The sequence below is a fragment of the Cyprinus carpio genome, chromosome A22 (genome assembly GCF_018340385.1).
Source record: "Cyprinus carpio isolate SPL01 chromosome A22, ASM1834038v1, whole genome shotgun sequence".
Lineage (NCBI taxonomy): Eukaryota > Metazoa > Chordata > Actinopteri > Cypriniformes > Cyprinidae > Cyprinus > Cyprinus carpio.
The window spans coordinates 13,067,637-13,094,588 of NC_056593.1; the positions used below are offsets into that span (position 1 = coordinate 13,067,637).

The 26,952-nt window shown below is 37.8% G+C and overlaps 1 long non-coding RNA gene across 1 annotated transcript; it reads left to right on the forward strand.

Moving 5' to 3' along the window:
- Positions 1-8,380: 8,380 nt before the first annotated feature.
- LOC122134892 lies at positions 8,381-20,251 on the forward strand. Its single transcript, XR_006153185.1, has 4 exons — positions 8,381-8,536; positions 15,453-15,626; positions 18,747-18,970; positions 20,176-20,251. It is a non-coding gene; the product is annotated as an uncharacterized LOC122134892 (long non-coding RNA).
- Positions 20,252-26,952: the final 6,701 nt, after the last annotated feature.

A 26,952-nucleotide genomic window follows, 5' to 3' on the forward strand; every position in this document is an offset into this window, starting at 1 on the left:
AAGAGCTTTAAAAACAAACAACAAAATTTTAAATTGAATTCTAAAATAGACAGGAAGCCAATGAAGAGAGGCTAAAACTGGTGTAATGTGATCCGTTTTCTTTGCCCCAGTCAACAGCCTTGCAGCAGCACAATTAATCTTTTTCATCCGTTAATTTGAGTGAAGTGTAATTTAAAATACAGGGGAAAAAAAAATACGAAATTAAGAAAATCTTAGAAATGTATTTGTATTCTACGCCGTTTGCGACGTGAAAATTTTTTTATGAAAACAAGTAAAGATCCTTGTGTCACGACGTCGTTTAACAACTTTCAGCAACCGACGACACCTATTAGCGACTTAAAACTGTATTGGATCACGGCCTGTGCCGCTAGTGCAAGAGCTTGAGGCCCGGCTGCATGATGACGCTGAGGCCGAATGAGCCACGGTAAAAGGTTGAGTCGAAGCGGGAAGCCAGTGAGGCTTTACTGCGGTGAGATCGGCGGCGCGGCCCAGGCTCGTTGGAAGCCTGCCGCTGCGAGCCAGCACTTAAGGGCACCCGTTTTTATGTGACGCGGGGCAATGGAGGTGTTGAGCGAGGCAAGTTCAGGGCCTTGCGAGTTTTTCTCGATATTTTGGCCGCCCTGTTCTTGTGGATTTGTGGAGGTTTGGCGGATTGGTGGGAGACTAATAACTAATAACGTACGGATACACTTTGTTTACCTTCGCGAGGACGGAGCGTCGGAATTAATCGCCGTTTGCCTCAGGATTAGATGCGGTCAACTTCCCGTTGGAGGAACTGTAAGCACAGGGGAGCGTGTGGCTGGTTGAGCAGAGCAGCGGCCGCAATGAAGCACGGAGCTCGGCGGCGGTGTCTGGCGGAGAAGGAGCAATCCTGGGCCCAGCAGATTGGCCAGAGAATTGAAAAATCCCACTTATAGATCTCAACTTCTAAATGGGAGAAGCTGAGTCTGCCATATGATGGCAAAAGGTGCGAGCCGAATGCTGATAAACCATCAATGGATAGAGGCAAGTCAGCGGTATTTATACTGTGGTATTGATTACTTGATTGTGGTCCACCGGTGTTGATTAGGCTAATTATCTGATGTGCTCCTTCCGAACCTTATTAATAAAACATCATTTTGTACTCCTCTTCCTTTCTCATCGTTTTACTCCTACCTTCCCCTCCTCTGCCGAACTCCTCAGAGTCTGATCCTCTGTCTTTTCGTTTCTGAGACAACAGCTCAACCTGAATCCATTCATCAGACTTCATGTTATTTGAATCATCCTCTTCATCTAAACTACCTCCTTCACTTTCTTCATTCACACCACAGCCATCACTTAATTCGCCATGCTGTCCTTCCTTTGCCCTGCATACTGTGCTGCGAGACGCTGAACACGCCATTTTCCTGAACGACCCTAGACCAAGACTACTACTTCTTCTTCTTTTGAATTTGCGGCAGCATAGACGCATCACCAGCGTATTACTGCCCTCCTCAGGTCATTTGAGGACTCGGTTTATCCTTTAAATCCTTGCGTAAAGTCCAGTCTTGTGCAAAAACTTCATAAAAATCTTTGTAGACTCATAGTCCTTTGGGTTAAGAATAGTCTGAACAGATATATTAGAGACTCCACATTCTAATAACTCTGAAATCATGTGACGTCTTGCTTTATGATGGTTGGAGCACTCCATTATTACATGATTCACCGTTTCTTCTTGTCCACATCTACATCTGCCATCTGGATGTTTTCCAACCCTTGCTAACCCAAAGTTTAGTGCACAATGGCCCAACCTTAATCTAGTTAGAATGACACTCTCTTTCCTTTCTAATGTTGTATTTAGGTTACGTCCTACTGTTGGCTGAACAGAATAATAATGTCTGCCTTTATATCCCTCATTCCATTCTTTTTGCCATAATTTCATTGTTCTTTCTTGGATAATACTTTTACATTCTACCCTACCGAACATAACCTCCAACTCTACTTTTATTTACTGCACTTCTTGCCATTTTATCTGCCTCTTCATTTCCCTGAACACCAATGTGAGCAGGTACCCAAATAAATCCAACTGTACTCCCCATTTTATTAACTCTATTAAGTGTTACTAAGACTTCTACAACTAAATCTGACCTGGCTTCACTTTTCCTTCCCTTTAATGCCATTAAAGCAGCACTTGAGTCTGAACAAATTATTCTTTTCCCTGGTCCATTTTCCTACACCCCCTCCAAGGCCAATAAAATAGCCACCAGCTCTGCAGTAATGGCTGACATACTATCTGTTAACCGCTTTCCATTCATTAACTTCAGCTGAGGAATACTTACTTCTATTGCGGTTTTCCTACTTCTTAAATTCATTGATCCATCCGTAAATATCTGCACATACTCGGGCCAGATTTTCTTTAAATGATTATACACCATATCCACAGGATTACCTTCATATTTCTTTATTTGATCTAGAATACTTAGGTCCACATTAGGGACTGGCAGTAACCATGGAGGTACTGGAGGCCAAATAATTACTGGTGCGATCATGATATCATTCACTCCTATATCCTGAGCTTCCTTACCTATTGACGTCTTCCCACACTCTTTTTTATTTCCATCCCTTTTCTGGAGTTCCCAGTGTTCCTCTAATAAAATCCTAGCCCGGTTAGAACAATTATGACTTCGTAGCTTTGTCCAATAAAACAGAAATAATTTATTCCGTCGGAGCTCTTATGTAGTCTCCCCCATTTCAGTTAACAAAGCATTAAGTGGAGTAGATCTCATTGCTCCTCCACAAATTCTCAATGCTTTTGCTTGAACTACATCCAATTTCTTTAAAATAGATTCTGATGCTGATCTATATACCATGCAGCCATAATCAATATTAGCTCTAATTATTCCCCTAAAAATCATCATTAAACACTCTCTACTTGCACCCCAATCCATTCCAACTAAACATCTTAAGGTATTAATAACCCTCTCACACTTTTTCACTGTATTATTTATGTGCTCTTTCCAAGTCATTCTTTCCTCAAACCAAACTCCTAAAAACTTAAATGATTTAACTTTTCTATAGGACTATTATAAATACTTAAAGTCTTATCTAAAAGTTTCCTTTTTAGACCAAACACAACATATTTTGATTTTGATACTGAAATTCTAAAACCCCATTCATCTGCCCATGCCTCTACTTTATTAATTGCTTGTTGTACTTGTTTATAAATATAATTCAAGTTCTGCCCTCTTTTCCAAACAGCTGCATCGTCAGCAAATAATGCCATTCCAAAACCTCTATTTAACTTACTAAAAATATCGTTAATCATTACATTAAATAACACTGGGCTAATAACACTTCCCTGAGGGGTTCCATTTTCCACATTTTCCTTACTGGACATAGATCAGTCTACTCTCACCTGAATGGTACGCTCCTTCAGAAAATCTTTAATCCAATTTAACATCCTACCTCTTACCCCTGCATCATATAGCTTTATCATTAAGCCCTCTTTCCATACTGTATCATAGGCTTTTTCAATGTCTAAAAACACACTCATGACAACTTCCTTATTCGCCATAGCTCTTCTAATATCTAAGTCCAACACTAATACTGAGTCCATAGTAGATCTACCCGTTCTAAAACCACTTTGATACGGAACAAAGAATTCCTGTTTCTCAAGCATATATACTAACCGATCCGTAACCATACGTTCCATAATCTTACATAAAACAGCTGTAAGAGCAATTGGGCGATATGATTTAGGATCATCTGCATTTTTTCCCCGGTTTTAATATTGGAACAATTGTTGCATGTTTCCCATTCCCTCGGCAAAATACTACATTCCCATACTGCATTAATTAATTCCAAGACTTCCTCTAACACGACATCATCCAAATGAAGAAATATTTGATATCCTATTCTATCTCTACCAGGCGTTGTATCTTTCCACCTAGCGATAGCTTTGTTTTACTTCTTCCACTGAAAAATATGCATTCACCGCCCTCATGTTATCTTTATTATATTCAAGTTTATGCTTCTCATTTTTTAATTTCTTTTCTCTTTCCTTTTTACTAATTGGGCTAATGCTTTCAGAACTATGCACCTCCTTAAGGGACTTAACTAATAAATCAGCTTTGTCCTTATTTTTAACTGCTTCCTGTCCCTCAAATTTTAACACCGGAATTTTATTTGTCCGATACTCTTCTGTCATCCTATGCACCAGATCCCATAACCTCCTAATGTTTGTTTGAGGTCCTAAAGTACCACAAAACTTACGCCAGCTTTCCCTCTTTGCATCTTTTATAACTCTTCTAGCCTTAGCCCTTAATCTCTTATACTCTATTGCACATTCTTCCATTGGAAACTTCCTTACCCTTCGATATGCCTTATTTCGAGCTAACACTGCTTGAGTACATTTCTCATTCCACCAAGGCACCATTTGCCGTTCTTTTGGACAATCAAACTTTGGAATGAACTCTTCCGCTACCTGAATCAACATAAAGCACAAAGAATCATTCCATTTGTCTATATCGTCTTTAAACCACATTATTAATCTCTTCCTGAGCTCTTATATTAAATTCTTCCCACCTAGCCTTGGAATAATTATATTTTTTCTGACCTGTAATCCTGCTCTTTTACCAATTTCCTCCCAAATCTACTTAAAATTGGCACATGATCACTCCCAATCGTGTAGCGATCCATTATATCCCATTCTCCACTCGTGGCTAAACTCTGGAGAAGCAAACGTTAAATCGAAACATGATACTACCACCTTGATTAACCTGAAATCTAGTAGGTCTACCATCATTTAACACCACCAATCCGTGTTTATCCCAAAAATTCTTCTAAAATTACCCCCATTTCTATCCCGAAATCTACTACCCCATAAATCACTATGTGCGTTAAAATCTCCCACCCATATTACTGGTAACTCAACCTTATCCATTATTCCTTCTAATTTTTCCTCCTCTAATATTAAACCTGGGTTGTAATAATTAATCACAGTGGTTTTTCCTTGATCTGACCAAATTACACCCACTACACATTCAAGTTCAGAATTTATCTCAATTCTTCTATGTTGTAATCCTAATTTTATAAAAGTAGCACACCCACCCCCTGCTCGATTACCTCTGTCAGCGCTTAAAATTTTATAACCTGGAATGACAAAATCCAAGTTTGGTCTAAGCCATGTCTCCTGTACACATATCACATCTGGTCGGTCTACAAAAGCATCAACAAATTTCTTAAATTCCTGCCCATTGGCTACTAAACTCCTAGCATTCCACTGCAGTATATAAAACATATTTAATACTTAACCCATTTCGTCCTCTGATGACTCACGTCTTTCCCCAGATTTACCTTTCTCTCTAATGAACGGAGCTTGCTGGCTTCCTGTTAATCCTCCATGCATATACTTATACAGCATTTCTGGATGAATATCTTTGATCCCTAGAAATCTATCCGCCACCGCAACCTCTTCCCTTGCAACATCTGATTTATTCTTAGCTCTCTCCATAATCCTCCACACAGCTTCTGAGAAAAAAGCTAAAAATTCTGCCTTTTTGATAACTATGTCATCATCGGGCGTTTTCTCCCACATCTGTTGTTGTTTTACCACACCTACTTCATGACCAACACTTGTTCTCTCAATTCTTTTTAACGCTTCTGCATATGACAACTTATTCTCGTCCCTCATCTTCTGTACTGCTTCAGCTTTTGCATGGACTGGGCATCCCCTAAATGCAGCTACATGACTACCCCCACAATTACAGCATTTGATCTGACTTTTACATTCTTTGAAATCATGATCTTCGCTACATTTCCCACATCTGCGTTTTACCCTTGCAAGCCACTGCTACGTGCCCTAATCTCTGGCAGTTAAAGCATCTTAGTGGTGGCCTTTCATACTTCTTAACTCTGAAGCATAAGTAGCCTAGCATAACTTTTTCTGGTAGCGTTTCTTCCATGAATGTCAACATTACTGCAGAGCTTTCTCGCCCATCATCTCTTTTGTTTTTTTCCCCAAACGTCTTGCTTTGGTCACTTTCCCTCCTTTTAAGCTGCTTTTTAGATCTTCCTCAGTAATTTCAAAGGAGACATTATAAATAACTCCTATTGACTCATTATTTCCAGGAATAAATCCTTCTACACCCTTTCCATTTAAGTTCTTTACTTTGCAGGCTTTCTTTTGCTGCTCAGAAGATTTACAAATGATCATTAACATTCCATTTGCCATTGTCTTAGCATGTCTGATGTCACCTATCTCTTGATTTATAGCGCTTGATAACTTCAAAGGGCTAATCGATCCAAAACTCCCTTTTCCATCTCTAACTTTAAAAATCACTTTAAATTCTTCATCTCCTGGATTGTTCTCCATCTTCCTACTCTTAACTTGTCTGTCTGTATCACTATCTGTAGAATTTTCAACTTCCTGAGGGATTTTACGATCTCTTTTCCCTTTTTTACCCTTCATTTTCATCCATTCCCCTCCAACCTTCTCAACCCCCCCCAGATCCATCCAACATAGGCTGAATGTCAGATTATTCACCCGAAAGTGATATATAGTTCGTTCAGTTTCAATCAAAAACCCCTCTGTTGATTTCCAACCTTCCTCGATTCAAACTCGAGCGCCACGCGCCAAACAGTCCCGACCGGAAGTCCCTCTCCTGCCGCTCTCCAGGTCCACTTCCCTCGAGTCCACCAACCAAATTCTTACCTCTTCACAATTAATCTTAAACTACGGTAAGAAAAAAAACCATGAAGTATGGAAAAAAAGATCAATCATACACCTCACACGCCACGCGCTCCTCTCACACGCTGCACCGCAAATGCTGGCACATGCGCACAGAGAGAGAGAGAGAGAGAGAGAGAGAGAGAGCGAGCGAGCCCCGGCCACCCGCACACCATCTTCAAACAACAGAAGCGCTGTCTTGCTCTCTCTCCCTCGTGCATATTAATCAATTGAAAAAAAAGAAATAAAACATCTAATCACTTACCTTTATTTTACCTTTCATTTTCATATAATAATTAAATAGTAAAAAAGAAGGTTTTTCTGTCAACTCATTTTGTGTGTCAAATATATTTTTTTGTATAAATTAACTGTATAATAATTGTAATTACATAATATTATTTCCCAAATCTGAAGTGATTAGACTGAAGTGATTAGATTATGTATGACAGTATTTTAACTAATTGAAAGAGCTGAATATTTAAATTATATTGATTTATCAGTGAAATAATCGATGGTTAGCCGATTAATCGTTCTAATAATCGTTAGATTAATCGATTATCAAAATAATCGTTTGTTGCAGCCCTAATTTAAAGGGGTCATATAATGCTACATGCACTTTTACATGTTGTTTGAGCTGAAATGTGACGTCACACAGTCGAGGGACCCCACGATTGTTTGAGTGACAGCAGTGTCCCGACATCTAAGCGACTAAAATCGCAGAGGATTAACTTAGGTTTGGATCTGAAAATGCATTTATGTTCGTGCGAATCATTCATGATCCAGCCTCACCACACAGAAAGCAATGAGTTAAATGTATTTAAATTAATCATTGCAAATAATAACTTGCTAATTAGCAAGTTTCACTATGAATGTGGCAAAAGTAAACAGTCTCTCAAAGAGCAAATCAGAAGAGAGAAGCGGGGTCAGCAGAGCTCATTAGCGTTAAAGAATACTTCCACAAACCAGAGTGTTTTGAAAAGAGCTATTTTTTTTACAGGTTAAAAATTTGTTTTTTACACTACCGTTGTGAAATTTTAAACAAACTGTTACAAACTTTTCATTAAGACCCTAAAGAATAATATCAGCTTGTGGAAAATAGGCATTTTATGACCCCTTTAATTTTCTGTATTAAGAAGTCATTCAAGATCACGTTTCCCACAGAACAGGTCTCTGAATATTATTAAACAAACTAAATGGTCTTATGTTATTTATATGACAGCATGTAAAAACTCTTTCTCCACATGTTAGTGCGTTTACAATTCTCCTCTGCTCTCTGAGTTCCCCCCCCCCGATGCGCACAGACACATGCCCACACACACTCCTACCAAAAGCAAACGCAAAAATATCCAAAAAAATATCCCCCCAGCACTGTTAACCTAGGGGAAACACTGAGATACATACAAAATGTGCAGAGTTGTGAATGCCAAGACTTTACTGTCAGCCACGTTTAATTGCTTTTATCTAAATTTGTATACTTTTCTATTTGCAGACATCAGACCTTCAAGATGAACAGATCCGTTCCAAAAGAAAAGTAATTTTGAAAAAATTACATCAGCTTAAAAGCAGTAATGCAAATCCCCCACTTGTGACCAAGCCTGAAGAGCTTGGTAAAGCGGTGGACACAAGTGGGGGGGGGGGAGCCTAATCCACTAGAGGATGATGATAAAGACAATGTGCCTAGAGATACTAGCAAAAAGCTTAAAAAGGCACTTGAGGAAAACAAAGACTTGAAACTACAAATAGCTGTCTTACGCCAGAGAATAAAGACACTTGAAAGTCGGCTGACTGTTCAAGTTGTCAGAAATAAATATGAGAAAAAAAAAACCAACCAGTCCTCTGAGACCGAATTTGGTGAGTATTTCAGATGGGGGTGGGTCATTTATTCTCATATAAAAAAGATGTGTTGGTAGGACTTTGTTTTACACTTCATGTACTTTCCTGTTACGTATATGGTAAATATCCTGTACTTAAAGGCAAGTGAGTGGTAACTCAAGGTACTTACATGAAGTGTATGTACATGCTAACAAATAAGAAACACTGCAGTACTTAACATTTGTACATCAATGGTAATTATTTTGTACATACCCAAGTGTGTGTAAGAATGTTCACTTACAGTTAGTGCCCATACATAGTAACTAATTAGATACTTTACTGTACTGACTAATGTATATACATGGTAAATATATAGAGCTTACGGTAGGGACAAGTAATTACAAACAGCCATGTCCTTACAGTTTCCCATATATGGTAACTAATTAAACACATTACTGTACATACTAGTGATATTGTCAGGGATTCAAGATTCCTTGTCTACTGTGTCACTGTCAGCTTCCCATCACTGGTTGAACAAAGAACTCTGTTAATACCGGCCATAACCTGCAAACCCAGCTATTTACCGTGCACTCACCTGTTTCTCCAGCTCCTCATTCTGCTTCCCTCGATCTGCTCAATAAACCATCTGTTGAAGAATTACTATCCTTGTGTCCTGTGTCTTCCACTGTCAGAAGACTACCTACAAACTGAGAATGGTGCTTCAAAACTCCAGCGGTGACAGAATGGAGAAAAAACCTTGGGAGAAACCAGGCTCAGTCAGGGGACCAGTTCTTTTCTGACCAGACGAAACCAGCAGTTCAGTTCCAGGCTGCAGCAAAGTCAGATTGTGCAGAAGATTCATCTGTTTCCTGTGGTCTTGTCCTGGTGGTCCTCTGAGACAAGGTCTTTACAGGGGACTGCAGCGACCCTCTGATCTGGATACAGACTGGATCTGGTGGCTATGGTGACCTCGGAATAAGAGAGAAACAGACTAATATAAGCGTAGATGCCATTCTTCTAATGATTTAGCAAGTACATCGGTGTAATGGGAAGTGTTCCCGGTTCCGGTTTACCTAATTAATACAGCCAAAATGTATCAGCTAATTTTACAAAAATTGCATAAATTTATCAATCATCTTCAGTCCTGATCAAAACTACTAAATGTATAAAAAGAATCCAAGATTTGTACTCTCTAATAGCCAAGTTCATAAATTATGTCACTGATTTCAGGGGGAAAAAACACAATATAAAAAAGTGATTGTGGACTGGATATTTTTTACATTTTATCACAGTCTTGGGAATGTAAAAGATTAGCAACAACATTGGCTTTGATGCATTGTTAGTTTTTGTGCAGCATCAGATTTTAATTTTTTTCTCCATCCATTAACTGTTCATGGCTGTTTTTGCCCCATTGACTTCCATTAAATAGAATTTTTTTTATTAGGAACCAAAATGCAATAACAACTTCAACTGCAGCTCGCTGTCAAGCCCTTTCACATGTTGCTTGCTGCTCTTCTCACCATCAAATGACCAACAGGATTGCATGCAAATGTTTAAATCCACTGAACTTGTTTTTGTTTATTCTGTACTTCTAACCACCATTAAAAGACAGCAGGGTGCATAAATAGACTTACTTTTGTTATTGTTAGGTAAGTGCACAAAGGTCTCTCTCTCACACACACATACACACTATAATATGCTGTTATACTCCATATAACTCCATATACAAGCCAAAAAAATATTTTTTTTGCACAGGCCCATATAAAGGGAAAATAGTGCCACCTAGTGATCAACTGTAAAAGTTAAAAATGTTACACCTTCCAAACAGTGAAAACCACCAACCATCAAGAATGGATGATTTTATAGTGTCATGGCTTTGCAATAAATAAAAAATACTGCCACGAACAGTAAATGAAGGAGAGAAAATAATCAGATGCTGCACCAAAAACTAACAATGCATCAAAGCCAGCATTGTTACTAATTTTTGACCATACCCATGACTATGATAAAAGGTAAAAAATACGCAGTCCACAATCACTTTATATTGGAAATAAGTATTTTTTTTCCCTGCAAATCAGTGAAATCATTTATGAACTTGGAAATTAAAGAGTAAAAATGTTGGATTTTTTTAACATTTAGTATTTTTAATCAAGACAGGTTGATTAATAGATTTATGCAAAAAAAATGTGAAAATGTATTTATCTAATACATTTTTTAAAGCAGTTTAATTTAGTGGATGTTTTCATTCCAAACATAATGAAAGGGTAGTGGTTTCTCAAGTTGTTCCGCCTGAAGCAAATAACGTCTTCAAGTGTATACATGCTCAATTTACTCGTTGGCGGCCTCTAGAAGTTAGAAATAAATCATGCCTCCTCACTATCTATCGGCAGGGACTCTCTCTGCGAGTTGGCAGCAGGTGGCCAACTATGATAACCCATGGAGATTTTCCTGCAAAAGGCCGTCAGGTCGTCAGGTGGGAGACCAGTAAGATTCTTCACTGGAGGGAAACCTGTCACAAGCTTTGCGTAACAAACCTACCTATTTTTTGGACCCTGACAACCCTAATCCAAGTTAAATCAACTCTCGTCGAAAGTCTCCCGAGATCCCATCTGACTACCTGTTGTTCCAGGACAACTTTAGTAAGCAGGCAGCCACCAAGTTACCTCCCTATTAACCATGGGACTGCACGATTGACCTGCTGCCTGGTGCTATACTCCCCAAGGGTCGTGTCTTTCCACTGTACATCCCGGAGCACAAAGCCATGGAGAGTTACATCCAGGAGGCTTTCAAACAGGAGTTCATCCGATCTTCCCTCTCCCAAGTGGCATTGAGCTTCTTCTCCGTGGGTAAAAGAACAATGGCTTACGACCCTGCATGGACTACCGGACCCTCAATCAGCACAAAGTGAAACTTCCCTATTCGCTTCCTCTGGTCCAGCCTTGGAAGAACTTTGCAGAGCTTGCATTTTTTCTAAACAGGACCTGCGTAGCACATAAAACCTCATTCGAATCCAAGAGGCAGATAAATGGAAGACGGCGTTCATCACTCCTGCTGGCAACTATGAATATCAGGTCATGTCGTATGTTCTGTCCAATTCATCCGCCATCTTCCAAAGATTCATGAATTAGGTTTTCTGGGAGTTCCTCCATCATTTCATCATAGTGTAGAAACAGAAGCAGCTCAAAAAATGTGAATATCATGAAAAAGTGAAACTTTCATATACTCTAGATTCATTAAATGTAAAGTAAAACATTTCAAAGGTTTTTTTTTTTTTTTTTTAATTTTGATGGTTAGATTTTACTACTCATGAAAGTCAAAAATCCAGTATCTCAAAATATTATAATATTTCCTAAGATCAATCAATCAAAAAACAAAAAAAGGATTTGCAAAACAGAAAATTCCAGTTCTTTAAAGTTTGCTCATTTATGCAATCAGTGCTTGGTTGGGGCTCCTTTAGCACAAACTCCAGCATCAGTGAGGTACTGTATGGCATGGAAGCAATTAGCCTGTGGCACTGCTGACGCATTATTGAGCCCTCAGCTCAATGACGTTAGAGAAGTGTGTGTTTCACCCATACCTCTGTCCATTTCCTGGAATATGTGGTCAGCATTGACGAAGTCAAGATGGACCAGGGGAAGGTCAAGGTGATCCTAGATTGGCCACTACCCCAAACAGTCAGAGAACTCCAACGCTTCCTAGGCTTCGCCAACTTCTCATAATGGATGACTATAACTGTATTGATTCAGAATCATCCACATTTAAATCATGATGCATCATAGAAATTATACATTATGACACCCTAACCATAAAGGGATAAAACAGATTATTCTAAACGAGCATGCCCAATTTACAGTGGTGTCAAAAGTATTCCCATTCATTACTCAAGTAGAAGTATAGATACTAGGGTTTAAAAAGACTTTTGTAGAAGTTGAAGTATCAACTCAAGCTTTTTACTCAAGTAAAAGTGTAAAAAGTACTGGTTTCAAAACTACTTAAAGTATAAAAGTAAAAGTAATGTAAGGAAAGCTTAGGCCACGCCACAGGGGCCTACTGTACACTACCCCACCTCCTCAAAAAAACATTTTTCTAAAGGCTATAGGCCATAATGACTATAATGTTATATTAAAATATTCATGTTGAAAAATTTGGGATGCACTAGATTACCTGTTTCAGCCGCATATATGCCCATTGAAAATGAACACACTTTAGTACAATGCAAATACATTAAAGAACTAGAGATATGATGACTAGTTGCCTATAAGTATTGTAATGGTGCAAAAAGTCAATTTTCAGAGGCATGTCATCAATAACCTTTAATGGAATGTATTTAATGTACATCCAAGCTTAGCTGCAGGAATCTGCGAGGGCAATGAACAAGAAAATTGGTGTACCCAGGGCAGGCTTAGTAACAATTACCCTTGTATGGTTGTCTATTTACAATAAACATTAGTGCTGTCAAAATGAATGATTAATCCAAGTGATTAATCAAAAAATAAAAATGAAAAATAATTCATAATCCTAATACCTTCTTGATCGATAGCTTCCTGTATTCGCTACATGGTTAGAGAGTTGGACTTGTAACCAGAAGGTCGCAGGTTCGAGTCTCGGTGCTGGCAGGAGTTGTAGGTGGAAGGGAGTGAATGAACAGTGCTCTCTTCCACCCTCAATACCAAGCAAGGCACTGAACCCCTAGTTGCTCCCCGGGTGCTGGATATAGCTGCCCACTGCTCCGGGTGTGTGTTCACGGGTGTGTTCACTTCTCACTGCTGTGTGTGTGCACTTGGATGGGTTAAATGCAAGAGCACCAATTCCGAGTATGGGTTACCATACTTGGCAAATGTCACGACTTTCACATTGTCAATCGCAAACGCTAATTTATTCAAACGTATAGTTACCGGACTACCTACAGTAGCTTAATTTGCGGAGGATGAAGAGAAAGCACCCATTTGATAAATGAGCCAGTAGTTGAGAAATAATAACTTTTAAGTAGGGTCCGGTGCCATTTCGATCCTTTTAAAATGGTACCGGTGCCTAAACGGTGCCTGAAACGATACTTTAAAAAAAAGAGCCACAAAAAAAAAACTGGATTAACAATAAAGAACATTACAAATATTTAAAATAAATCCATAGCTTTCACCTTGGATGCTCTCATTTGCCAAGTTGTGCTTCCCTTACTCTAAGGCTAATAAATGTATTTCACAATCTGGGTCATTATTTAATACAAAAGCACACATAATGTTTCTACTGTATCTCTGTCAATCACTCTGATATTTAGTTAAAATGAGTGGTGTCTGTCACTGTCTTTAAGCAGTTCTGCGAATGACTGTATGGTCATTCTTTTAAAAGTAGCAACAATGTCGTTTGTAAAGTACAGTACTGTGCAAAAGTCTTAAGCACATTAGTATTTTCAACCCAAAAAGGGGTTTAAGCCATTTATTTATATCTTTTGCTGTAGTGTGTCAGTAGGAAATATCAGTTTGCCATTATTTTAATAATAATCTAGTGTGATTTTTGAATGCACAAGCAGTCTGACAACGGCAAAATGAATGTTTGGAAATGTAAACTGATTTTCTACTGACACATTACAGCAAATATATAAATAACTGTCCGAACACCATTCTTTGGGGTGAAAACACTAACGTGCCTAAGACTTTTACACAGTAGTGTATGTATAAAGTACGTATGATTTAATTCAGTATATTTAAATAAGTACAATTGAAGTACGCGTTCGTTTATAAGTGTTAAGGGCTAGATTGTCGCTGGAGGAAACAGCTGTGGTGTGATGAGCGGTGACAAGCGAAAACTTTACAGAAACCGACTGCTCCCTCGTGACCTTTTGTAAACTGTATTTATGACAAAGAACTGCACAGATATAGATATTCTAACAATCTATCGATAAACACACACCTTGTGTCCTCTGTTTCTGTTTAAGTGCGCTCGCGCTGCTCCACCGCCGTCTGTGGATTGAAGAGCGCGCTGAAAGACGGAGAGTAGACCGGTCTGCCGCCTTTTTCATATTAAATTTAAGGGGACTGACTCTGAGGCGATGGCGAATTTGAGTACAGTTTATGGATCTAAATGCTATAGCCCCTATAAAAAAGCCTAGCGACGCCCGCCCATGCTTCTTGTGTAGGCCTACATTTCGGAGAACCAGGACAAACATTTCAATCGATCGCTCAGGCATTTAAGAGGCACCGAAATCTGTGTCCTTATTCGGTTCGGTGCATACCGGTTTCCATACCCCAACCATATATTTTCTTAAAATATTTTTTTGATATACGAACCCAACACTGGCTATGCCCTTACTGGAGTGTGATGTGATCTGTGTCATGTGCAGGTGCGATGGATCGCGTACGAACCAATAGGGTGTCGGAATGGTATATGTTTATACTTCTCATCCAACCACAATCAACTTCACTTCATCCGGATTGCGCGATTTATCTGGATAGGGGTTTTTTTTTTTTTTTTTTTTTTTGAATGATGACAAGCTGGAATGTAAACAAGCCGAAATGAGTAACGAACCTATTTTTAAAATGTAAGGAGTAGAAAGTACAGATAATTGCGTGAAAATGTAAGGAGTAGAAGTAAAAAGTCGGCTGAAAAATAATTACTCAAGTAAAGTATAGATACCCAAAATTTCTACTTAAGTAATGTAACGAAGTATTTGTTATTCGTTACTTGACACCTCTGCCAATTTACATGATGATTTTTAACAACAGGTGGTGCTATAACTATTTAAAATATTTTGAAAGCCAAAGTTTTTTTTAATTTTAAATAACCCCAGTGTAGAGAAAATGTCTATATATTACATTGTTTCACTTATATATCAAAATTCAAATGTGATAGGTCTCCTCACTCTGAAAAACTTTGCCTAAAGAAACACTTCTCTCAATCAAATCATTCAATCCTTGGTTTTTCTGTTGAAGATGGTAATATTTATGTCTTTGTCTTTTAGATAAAATTTTAATATCTTACGAGAAGTTCCTCAGGGGACCATTTCCCACGCCTAAACGGAGCCAGAATGCGCGGCAGAGGGTGGAGACTGTACGTCAATTTGCCAACCATGCTTTTAAAAATGTAGTCCCACTGGTAAATGGGACTCCATTTTAAATGAGGAGGTTTTCTTTGGGTAAGTGTCAAAATACTGTCACATGTTTAAATTTTGGTGTGCACACATCAAGTCAAATTCTACTTGTATAGCATTTTATACAATATTATGGTGACATGCTTGGTTAGTTTTTGTTGTGGGATTTCTATGTTGACGTGGAGATTCTATGTTGAGGGAATGAGACTTTTCTTGTGGCCACGAGTTTGAGTTAACAAACCTGCATGACCAAAGCAGCCCATGATTATCATAGATTCATTTATTAATAATTATTTTAAATTAATGAATTATTATATTAATTATTATAGAAATTATTACACTATTAAATTATTATATTAACTAGCAACCACACTGGGTGATCATGGGGATCATGGGGACCCCATCCCGGGTACCCTAGCAACCTCATTACAACTCCCTAGCAACAGAGGGGCGAGTTTTGCCACTGCAAGCATCACTCACATTTTCTTCAGGAAATGTACATTCTAGCTGATATACTAGCCTGTATGCATGCATGAGGTAATGTGGATTTTCATATATTCCTTTAATAATTCAATTAGTCTTACATGCATGGAATAATGCTTTTTTTTTTAATCCTGATAGTAAAGGGTTTTTTTTTTTTTTTTTTTTTTTTTTTTTTGTGAACAAAGAAAATATCACAATCATGCATACTAAATCATAAATTATGATGTGCTCACCTTACTTGATGTCTTAGTTAAGGTGTTTATCCATGAAGTCATGTCATGAATGAAAGACTTTGAAATCATGAGATATTTTCCTTCTTTTTTTGTCTCTAGAGTCTAGATGATCACTTTAGCTGATGAAATTATTTTGAATGTTGATAAAACCAAGTATATGTTATTTTCAGGGGAAAAAAAAGGGAAATAATTTAATCTTTCTTCAGACACTACAAGGTAATGGGATTGAATTGAGGTGCATCTCAATAAATTAGAATGTTGTGGTAAAGTTCACTTATTTCCGTAATTCAACTCAAATTGTGAAACTCCTGTATACATGTAATTCACTCAGGCTGAAGTAGTTTAAGTCTTTGGTTCTTTTATTTTTGATGATTTTTGATTAGAATATGGTGACATACCAATCAGCTAAACAACTCAAAACATCTGCAAAGGGCTTCTGAGCCTTCAAAATGGTCTCTCAGTTTGGTTCACTAGGCTACACAATCATGGGGAAGACTGCTGATCTGACAGTTGTCCAGAAGACCATCATTGACACCCTTCACAAGGAGGGTAAGCCTCAAACATAAATTGCCAAAGAAGCTGGCTGTTCACAGAGTGCTGTATCCAAGCACCTTAACACAAAGTTGAGTGGAAGGAAAAGATGCACAACCAGAGAATCACAGCCTGAGGATGAGGATTGTCAAGCAAAATCGATTCAAAAATTTTAATGGACTTGAATGGACTGAGGCTGGGGTCAAGGCATCAAGAGCCACCACACACAGACGTGTCAAGGAATTTGCTGAACCACAGACAACATCAGAGGCATCTTACCTGGGCTAAGTAGAAGAAGAACCTGACTGTTGCCATTGGTCCAAATTCCTCTTTTCAGATGAAAGCGAGTTTTGTATTTCATTTACAAACCAAGGTCCTAGAGTCTTGAGGAAGGGTGGAGAATCTCATAGCCCAAGTTGCTTGAAGTCCAGTGTTAAGTTTCCACAGTCTGTGATGATTTGGGGCAATGTTATCTGCTGACTGCGTCCGTTTACCAAGACATTTTGGAGCACGTCATGATTTGGCACCTGCCCACACTGCCAAAAGCACCAAAAGGTAGTTAAATGACCATGGTGTTGGTGAGCTTGACTGGCCAGCAAACTCACCAGATCTGAACCCCATAGAGAATCTATGGAGTATTGTCAAGAGGAAAATGAGAAATAAGAGACCAAAAAAGCAGATGAGCTGAAAGCCACTCTCAAAGAAACCTGGACTTCCAGACCACCTCAGCAGTGCCACAAACTGATCACCTCCATGCCACGCCGAATTGAGGCAGTAATTAAAGCCCCTACCAAGTATTGAGTACATATACAGTACAATTTTTTTTTTTACTGGTCTTATGAAGTATTCTAATTTGTTGAGATAGTGAATTGGTGGATTTTTATTAAATGGGAGGCAAAATCATCACAATTAAAAGAACCAAAGACATAAACTTCTTCAGCCTGTGTACGTTGAATTTATTTAATACAAAAGTTTCGGAATTTGAGTTAAATTACTAAAATAAAACTTTTTCCATGACATTCTAATTTATTAAGATTCACCTGTTGTAAAAGAGTACAAAATATCTCGGCATAATTGTTGACGATGTCTTATCTTTTGGCTTATATATTACAAAATCGATGAAAATAATAAAATTAAGCTTGGGTTATGTAAAGTTTTGTTTTTCATTTAATGCAAGAAAGAATGTAATTTCTGTAGTTTTTATTTAGTGTGTCCAGTTTGCACCCTCACTTCTTCTTTTTACTTTAGATGCTGTTTATCATGGTGCTCTAAGGTTTATATCAGATTGTAAACCATCGCCATATCATTGTACATTGTATGGCAGAGTAGGTTGGCCTTCTTTGTCTAATAGGAGACAAATGCATTGGTATTTAATAACAGGTGCAGCTAAAAAAAAATATGTAATGAAATTTTTTTTTTCATGTATTCTAATGATATATTCTAGATTTAATACATGTAAAGTAAAACTTTTTTATTTATTTTGATAATTAGAGTTTGTAGCTTCATGAAAGTCAAAAATCCAGTATCTCAAAATTATAGATTATAAAATTTGCTGTAGTTTGATCATTTTAAAACAATTACTTGACAAATGGAAGATGACTTTTTGATATGTGTAATTGTTTTAAAATTTGGGTTGTGTGATTTGGGTTGAAACTGGTTGTATTGCTGTCCATTTTGGCCAGGACACTTTGTCCTTTGATCTCAGATCAAACTTTTCTGGTTAAATAAACTTCGGGAATGGGTACCAAAACCTGGTATTTAATCTGTCCCAGGGCTAAATTATGAAAGTAGAACAGTAGTATCGATAAGCTCTGACATTAATATTTCTGCTTGTGCTCAAGAAATTAAGAAAATATACATATTTATCCAACTCACACTAAAGATGGCTGATCCATTTTGTTTGTTTTATTTTTTTCAGTTTTATCAAAATGCTCAAAGAGCACAATTATCGTGCCACCACAATGGTGCACAAGTTTGTGGACCTTTCACACTTTTTTAGATTGGTAAAGGAGGCAGGCCCCGATGGGATTAGAGTCTCAAAGAAAGCCCTTAAACGTGCTCTTCTTATAATAAAAATGTGCACGAAGGAGGAGTCAAAAAACAGGCAGGCCTGGCAGCAGGAGGTCCACCTATTGAAATCTGGTGAGTTTTGTAATATGCACAAACACATACACCTATATCTGTAACACCCCTTTATGTCTCTTTATGTCTCTTTTCATTTGTACCATGAGCGATATCACACAAGCATATTGTTATATTTTAAACATGATATTATGTGTTTAAATGAAGAGTTTATTTGCAAAAACCAATGTTTTAGAGATGAAAAAAAAACATCTGTTTAATCTGTGTAATCTTTATCATCTTCTCAGATGACAATGTAGATGCCTGACAAGGGTTGTTTTGTGATCATAGACTGTATGGAAGTGATTAATTGCAATAACCGGTCATTTCTGTTAATCCTGTAGTGCCAGTTCTGCTTACTAAAAGTTGCCTACTTGGCATCTCGCATTCCATGCCCAGCTTTTCCGACACCATTCTTTTGCAAGTTTACTTAAAAATCTTTCATCTTTAATTCCATTTACACCCTGAAGAAGAAGATATCACAGGTTCATCAAGTTCATTGAAATTATCCATCCTCAATCACTGTTAGTCAGCTTTGATGAAACTCCTATCAGCTAGCACCTCTTTTCAAAATGAAAGTAGCCTTGTCACCTGACCTGAATATGGTGCACTGCTGAAATTGACTTACCGGTTACACACACACATATACACAGTATACAGTTGGGTGAGTTACTCTAAACAAGTTATTAATTACTAGTTTTAATTACTAGTTACTAATTGAAATGACGTCGTTGGTGACGCGAGTACCCATCATTATACTATTTTGCCTCCCTAGGTTGGTGAAGGCGAATATAACTACAACAATTGCAAATGATTAGATATAAATCATCAGTTTGTTGTTTTACTCACAGATATTTTGATAAACTACATAGTCCTGAGATGCAATAATAGTTTAGACAGTCTTTCCTTTTTTTGTATCTAGCTAGTGCTGTGATGTAATTGTAACATGCATCATGCAGAAAACAACAGGCCAATCAGAAGAGAGGCATACAAATATTAATTAGACAGGCCAAAATTTACCTGTTTTTGGCAGAGCTACTGAGAGAGAAGCTGTAAAAAATATATTGAGATTGTTTTTGGTTCTTATTCTGCAATTACATATTCTTAAGGACATCAACACCTAAATTAAATCTCCAGAAAGTTGTACAATATGGGACCTTTAATTAAACACTGGACCTGATGTGCAATTTGGTGTGCTTAATCGGACTACCTTTTTTTTATATCAGAAAACCTTTTGGATCCAGCTGCCCATGCTGAGTTTATAAGGGCCGCTTCGGAGGTGCTTCCGAATATATTGCATAAGTTACAAGGCTTTTGGTAGATTCCAGACAACAAAATACAAAAGTGGATTAAGAGTTGATTTGTTTATAAGGGCCGCTTCGGAGTTTGAATGATTTGTTTTCATTATGTTTTAGAAAAACTACAGCATGATGAGAGGCAGCTGGACCTCTTCTTTGGCCTCCTCGGTGGGGTCATGATTGCCACCCTCTGGCCACAAGGGGTAATCATGAACCTCACCTTAATTTCAGGCCTCCATGCCATTTTTGTGAGAGTGTTGTAGTAGTCAGTTTTTTGTTTACATTTATTTGCTTATATATATAGTCGTACACTTATTCATAATTATCTTACTTTACAGGTCAAAAAGCACAAAACATGTGCAACATTCGGCCATGCAATACTCCCCATCACAAAGGGGGAGTATAATTGCATGGCCGAATTTTTAAAAATGCGTGGAAGCTTTGAGGGGAGCCAGTCACCCCACTTCTTTTTTAATTCTAAGGGTGGGGTGTACAAGGGCCTCCTCAAAGCTTTCATGGCTGCATGGGAGTTTGTGGGCCTCCCAAAGCCGGCTTCTTTTTTAATACAAAGGGGGACCTCTATGTCCACTCAGGTAAGTGTAAATTTTGATACACACACACACATACACACACTCTCTCTCTGTCATACATTCTCTCAAACACATACACACACACAAACACTTTCTCAAACACACTCATGCATGTTTCTGTGAATTGTGGGGACTTTCCATAGTCTTCTGTTGTTTTTATACTGACCAAACACCATTTTTATCCCCTAACCCAATCCTACCCCTTACAGAAAACCTGTTTGCATTGTTACATTTTCAGATAAACATCATATAGTATTTTATTTTATTTTTTTTCCCTCATGGGGACCATAGGCTGTACCCCACACAATTTCAAAAGTTTCAGGTTTTACTATACTTAAGGAGACATTTTGTTCGTCTTCATGTGGTATAAACAAGTGCGTACAGCACATGCTCTGTCTTTCTCACTCTCTCTCTCTCTCTCTCTCTCACACACACACACACTTTCTTTTCTCTCTCTCTTCTTTTAACTCACACACACACACACACACACACACACACGTTTAGGTGCTTTTTTGGCATTACAAATATTTGTACATTCGCATACATTTGCATAAAGTAGAAGTTAATAAAAGTAATACATTAAACATTAAGTAATACGCTAAAATAAAAAAGCATTAGCAAACTGTGCAGGATATGGACTGGAGAAGTCACTTATTGTCCCTCATGTTGTGACAGGTGAACACATATTCAGCTGCTAGAATGCAACAGGCTGCACATTACACCAGTAAAAGTAGCAATTTATCATTGTTTGACAGGCTGAAATCTCTGGTGTAAATGTATAAATGTAGAATAAAATGTTCCAGAATTTGTGAGTATTTTATATAAAAATGTCCAATCCCACCCCAATCAAAATAAAGACAAAAATGTTAATTTATTGGTTGTCATAGCCACACTAAACCTTTCATCTGATCAAGCAGAATGTTAACGTCATCTTGAGCTTCTACAAGGTATCTCTGGTTAAAAATAGCTGACGTTAGTGTTAAGTTAGTGAGTTCATGCTAATGTACAAACTTAAATAACAAACTGTTATCACGTTATTTACCTTGCAGTGAAAGTCAAAAACGCATAAATGAAGGTCTATATAAGATTGCCTCTCCATATTAATCTAGTTAAATGAAAATACATTTAATCTTACTCTGTGTTATATGAACAATGTTGATAAGTGTCTTTGCTACCATGACAAAGGTAATATAATTCTTCCATTCTTTATTAAACCGGGCATTTTTAGCAATTAATTTTTTTCATCTGGATTTTTTTTTTTTCTTACCAATGTAGAAAATATTTTAGTTAACTGTTCAGTTGCTAAATTTATATTTCTCTTTACTAAATGTAGTCAGGAAAAATTAGTCTATTATATTCAGTGAAGTGCAGTGAAGCACTGGGCAGGAATGTCAATTTTTTTATTTTTTTGTAGTACGTGGTTATGAACCTTTTGTGGAAATGGCAGGATCAAAGCCTTTCTCCTATACAACATTTGCTTCTTCTACCCTGAGCAGAGCACATGAGTGGAATACCAGTACCAAAACCAGCTGACAGAAAACCAAAAGATATGGCAAATGGGTTGTGATTAAAAGGGGAATAACTTATAATTTAACATTATAACATCCTAAAAAATCATTAGACAATTAATTTCAAATAAATTTTTAGAAAGTTAATTTCAAATATTGTCCTTTAGTTGTATTAAAGGGCTTTCATTTCACTTTACAGTCTGATAAAAGTTTTTGAATGAAAAATCCTGACCTCAGCCGTTGGTCCTCTCAGCACAAGGCTGCACGTTCATGAGACTATTCGCATAGCAATTAACTCTGACACACACCATAAAAAAAAAAATTTAAAAATACTTTTTGAGAAATCAAGAATAATTGACAAAACTGATACATGAAAAACTAGAAATCATACAGTAGGATATTAACTTGGAATGTTTAGATTAATTTAAGGAGGTGGCTTCTTATTGAGTGTTATAGGCTAGGCCTGGTTCTAACACATATTTTATGTCACACATGTCACAAATTATTAAAGGCTTTAAACTTATGTCAACTTTGGTCACAGGTAGGTGAGGGAGACATGTACTCATTTACACCTACTGTCATAATCCATCTTGCTTGTTGACTTTTGAACACTTGTGCCTTTATTTGATAAACTGTATGTTTTTTATTTTGTTTTTTGGATCATTTCGATCTAATGAACAAAATTTTGCACTATTTAAATATAAATTACAAAACAATGGGAAAAATACAGAAAACAATAGCTTTCCTTTTTGCTCTGACAGCCACATGACAACACCGAACACTGTGCGTGAGTGTTAGAAATCAGGAATGTTGAAAGAACATTTGTAACTGGTATGTGATTCATCTTCAAACCAAACTTATGTTCCACTAAGTCTGGAAATGGTCAAATGTGGACAAGCTCAAAACATTTTACACCCTGTCTACACCTTTAGCGTTGTCCACTTTAGAGCTATGCGAATAATCCAATACAATGATCATGCGCATCTAAACAGTAAAGCTGGTTCTGTGATTATTAGTGAATCTCCTTCACATGCTTACAGATGGAGCGGCATTTAATACACAGAGCCCTAGTTCACTGATAGGCTACACAATCAAGTTCATAATTGAATGAAATTCATCTGTGATTATGAACGTGATATTGTGTAGCTTGTCAGTGAACTACGACTCTGTGTAGTAAATGCCACTCCGTCTGAAAGCACACTACTTATTAACTTACTAATCACAGAACCGGCTTTACTGACTAGATGCACATGATCATAGCATTTATTTGCACAGCCCTAGTCCAATTGTGATCAGATTGACCAAAACTTATCTCAATACCAGGTGGAAACAGCCTTTATAATCTTGGGGTCTCAGCCGGGGTCTTTCCCTTTTCCAGCCATAGCGAGTGCAGTACTAATAATAATTTATACTAATAACTACTAAAATTTTCTTTTTGTAACAAAGTGAAAAAAATTGCTCAAAAGGTTAATGTATATAAATAATTGCAATAGATTTATCACAATTATTTATCAGCTGCAAGTTTTAACTGTTCATCCAGCAAACATTATTGAAGGACTAAAAGGTATTTCTCCATAAGTAACAGTTAGCTAATCGATAACTAATGAATTCTGTCATAACTGCTTAAGAACTACTATAAATTATCTACTAGTTAATGTTCACTAATGAGCAGGTATACATAATTCCATTGTAGGCATGGGCCGATTACCAGTTTCAAGATACCCAAAATTTCACGGTTACGTTAATACAGGTATTAGTTTTCTGTATTGCAAACGGGTCATTTTTTGTAGGCAAATTCTGTTAAATAAAATATCTCGCTTGGCATTGAACTTTGAGCTTTGGAATTTTACAGATATCATTTATACTCTAACAACAACATTACACACTAACTAAAGTTTAAAACATGGGATCACGAAAAAGGGGACCTTTAAACAAAGTTTCTTCATACTCTGAGTCTCGCTCAACTACGACATGTGACGTGCAATCCATTTTATTAGGCTTCAAAAACTCTGTGTTTATTGGTGTTGTTCGATGCTTAGCCAATTTCAAAATCATCTCTGCCCAATCAACTTCTTTTATCTGCCATTCGTAAGCCACTGCGGCTCAAATGTAGAACATGTCATTTGTGGTGCTTCCTCAATGCTTATTCCATAGGAATCAGCACTGAGGGTCAAATTTAATTCACAAGTTAAATCTCTGGCCATTAGAGGAGGGATCAAATGACCTGAAGCCGAAGTGCTTTCAAACACTTTTCCTATCATTTTTGGCACACATGGCAAGTCACATGGTCGTAAAGCGCTCTGGCACGCTCCGGTATTGACTTAAAAGTTAATTATTACTCCCTTGTAGGGCTGTTACTTTTGAGAAAAATAAAATTCGAACGGATATCGAATATCATGCAATGTATTCGAATATATTCGAATATCTACTTGCCCACTACTGTTGCTAAGCAACCATGACCTGCTCTCTCAATGAAGACGTGGAAATTTCAGCAAAGGATAAATGGATTTGCAGCACTGAAAATTGCTTGCAATTAGGGCTGTCTCTTTTTATTCAATATTCGAAAATGCATTCGAACATGATGTTTTTAACTCGATGCGGTGCGGACACGCCTGGGAAAAACGAGCCCGTCGCACCACGTGCGCTTTGCTTCCATTATGAGCACCCATACCGCGCTCCTACATTGGAAATAACGAACATGAGCGCGCAAAAGACGCGATATGTGAACGACCCTTAATGGAGATTCAATCACAAATGTTTAACAGTGAGTCATAAACAGGACTATCTGGATTATTCTTTTTTTTTTTACTTAATGTTTGAAACAGCAGGTTATCAACTTAGAATATCAATTTATATGAAGTGCCACTATGCATATCCCACAACATTAGGCTAAATGAAAAAAGAAAAGAAAAAAAGATTCAGAACAGGCACAAACAATAACGTGACAACTTAAACAGCAGCAGTAGTAAGGCATAAAAGAAAAGAAAAAAAGATTCAGAACATTGTTTGCAAGAAACACCAGTCTATCAACTTGATCTGGATTAAGTGCGGGGTCTCTTTTTATTTACAATGTTCCCCGCGGTGGAGAACACACGTTCGGAGCATAGACAGTAAAAGAAATGGACACAGCGACCCCATTGGAACTCAATTGAGACAAGTGGAGCGCGTTTTTTAGCGATTTTTTAGCACTTCCGTTTCTGACCGCGCAGACTCAAACTAAGCTTGATGACGTCAGCAACCTGTCTGACAGATGTAAATCTTCTAGTAGCTGTGCGTGCAAACTGTCATCGTTAATCTTGCAGAGACGGCGAGCTTGAGCGGGGAGTTCTTTGGCGTGAGTGAGCAGGAGTAAGTATTCTGATTAATTATTTTGTATAGTATTTTAAAATGTAACGCCAGTACGCCATATCTCTTGACGTCTCCCCGATTGCCTGCGAGCTTCTCCTCCTGTCTGTACGGTAATTTCTCTACTGTGCGACAGAGAGTCGAGTGGTTATGACGCAATCGTTTAGCCTATTTTTACAAAATCTGTTTCTACATAATGTAACATAGAAGGTAATGGAGCCCTTTATACATTGTCGTGTATCTTTAGAAATAAATAATGGACAAATGGAGTCTTTAAAAACGCCTCAGATGTAAAGTTATTCGCTGTCAAAGTGACGAAAAAATGAATGGGAGTCAATGGGATGCTAACGCAAGTGAAGTTCTGCTACAAGATGGCGGCACGCGGCCGACTTCAACTTCCGGTCGACTTCCTTGCCCCCTGGAGCGCACAGACGTGCCTGGCTATTAGCTCTTATTCGCTTGATTTTGGTTATGGGCCTACGCTACAGCTACAATACGTCTAGAGTGCCCTCTACTGGATAAGATGGCAAAGAATAAAAGGAAAAACAAACGGTCTAATCATAGACTGTAAAAAAAAAAAAAAATGCTCTTACACATGAAATTTTAAAAAACGGATATTTTATTTATAGTTCGATTACGGATATGTTCGAATGCATATTCGAATATCGAATAAAAAGTGACAGCCCTAATGTTCGAATGCATATTCGAATATCGAATAAAAAGTGACAGCCCTACATGTGGTTGGATGATAAATTAGAATTAATCAATAAAATCAGAACATCCGCCCTTTCACAACATTGTTCAAAACACACAAAGATCTGCAAGCAGATTCTTCATTGCAGATAGCAGAAAGTAAATCAGTGTATGTGTTAGTGTTTGTGCGTGTTTTGCGTGTTAGAAATAAATGGTCACTTCCCTTTCTCGTAGTCAGCCACTGACCTCCTTGAACTGGACCATCTCCGTCCTGCTCTCCGTCTCTTTAATCTTTTTCAGTGTCCACACGCGGATGAAATTCTGCTCACGCGGTGCGATGCGCTCGTTTTTTCCAGGCGCATCCGCACCGCATCGCGTTTAAAAAACATCTCAACTTTCAGAATGCCACAAGCGCACCGCAGGTCATGTGACAAGAACTAATCAATCAGCTCCATCCTTTCCCGTAACAACGTTGAAAGATCAGCCAAGATGAAGGAATAGCTGACCATAGCTGTATACAGTAGGTGGCCAGCCTTTCTGGGGCTTACCGCCGCGCATAACTGTAATTC